We start from the raw sequence: 1,836 nt of genomic DNA, 5'->3' as shown, positions 1-1,836 counted from the left end.
ACTCTGTATCCCAGGCTGGACTTCAGTGGCACAATTTCCGCTTACTGCAACCTCCACCTCCCAGGTTCAAATGATTATCATGCCTCAGCTTCCCGAGTAGCTGAGATTTGAGATTACAGGCACGTACCAGCATGCCCGGCTAATTTTTTGTATTTCTACAAAATAGAAAACTTGTGTTTTGTAATACAATTACAAAATTGTTGAGGTTTCCCCATAGTGGCCAGGCTGGTTTCAAACTCCTGAGCTCAGGCAGTTCACCTGCCTGGGCCTCCTAAAGTGCTAGGATTACAGGCATGAGCGCACACACACACACACACACACACACACACACACACACACACACACACAAACTGTTAATCTTAATCAATTTTTTTTTTTTTTGAGGCGGAGTCTCTGTCTGTCGCCCAGGCTGGAGTGCAGTGGTGCATTCTTGGCTCATTGCAAGCTCCAATTCCTGGATTCACGTCATTCTCCTGCCTCAGCCTCCCAAGTAGCTGGTACTACAGGCGCCTGCCACCACGCCCAGCTAATTTTTTGTATTATTATTATTTATTTTCTTTTTTTTTTTGAGACGGAGTCTCGCTCTGTCGCCCAGGCTGGAGTGCAGTGGCCGGATCTCAGCTCACTGCAAGCTCCACCTCCCGGGTTTACGCCATTCCTCTGCCTCAGCCTCCCGAGTAGCTGGAACTACAGGCACCCGCCACCTCGCCCGGCTAGTTTTTTGTATTTTTTAGTAGAGACGGGGTTTCACCGGGTTAGCCAGGATGGTCTCGATCTCCTGACCTCGTGATCTGCCCGTCTTGGCCTCCCGAAGTGCTGGGATTACAGGCTTGAGCCACCGCACCCGGCCATTATTATTTTTTTTAGTAGAGATGGGGTTTCACCGTGTTAGCTAGGATGGTCTCAAATCTCCTGACCTTGTGATCCACCTGCCTCAGCCTCCCAAAGTGCTGGGATTACAGGTGTGAGCCACCGCGCCCGGCCGTCTTAATCATTTTTAAGTGTGTGGTTTGATGGGCTTAAGCACATTTACATTGTTGTGCAACCATCACCACCATCCGTCTCTAGGACTTTTCATCTTCCCAGACTGAAATTCTGTCCCCATAAAACAACTGCTCCCCACTGTCTCCTCTTCCCAGCACCTGGCAGCCACTATTCTACTTTCTGTCTCTATGATTTTGACTACCGTAGGAACCTCGCGTAAGTGGAACCATGCAGAATCTGTCCTTCCCTGACTGGCTTATTTCACTGAGCATCATGTCCTCGAGGTCCATTCATGTTGTGGCATCTATCAGGATTTCCTTCCTTTTTAAAGGCTGAATAATATTCCATTGTAAGTTTATATTACATTTTGTTTAACCATTCATCTGTCAATGGACATTTGGGTTATGAATAACATTGCTTCCATCTCATGGCTGTTGCAATAATAGGTGCACGAGTATCTGTTTGAGTCCTTGCTTTCAATTCTTTTGTGTGTATATGCAGAAGTGGGTTGCTGGATCAAATGCTAATTCTATAGTTAATTTTTTGAGGAACCCATAGTGGCTCCATTATTTGTATTTCTATCAGCAATGCACAAGAGTTCCAATTTCTCCACATCCTCACCAACACTTTTGTTTTCTGTTTGTTTGTTTGTTTTGTTTTTGGAGATGGTTCTCTGTTGCCCAGGCTGGAATGCAGTGCTGTGATCTCGGCTCACTGCAACCTCCATCTCCTGGGTGCAAGCAATTCTCTTGCCTCAGCCTCCCGAGTAGCTGGGATTACAGATGCCCACCACCACGCCCGACTAATTTTTGTATTTTTAGTAGAGACAGGCTTTCACCATGTTGGCCAGGT

This window comes from Piliocolobus tephrosceles, chromosome 19 (genome assembly GCF_002776525.5).
Source record: "Piliocolobus tephrosceles isolate RC106 chromosome 19, ASM277652v3, whole genome shotgun sequence".
NCBI classification, from domain to species: Eukaryota; Metazoa; Chordata; class Mammalia; order Primates; family Cercopithecidae; genus Piliocolobus; species Piliocolobus tephrosceles.
Note: the sequence above shows the minus strand (reverse complement) of the source record.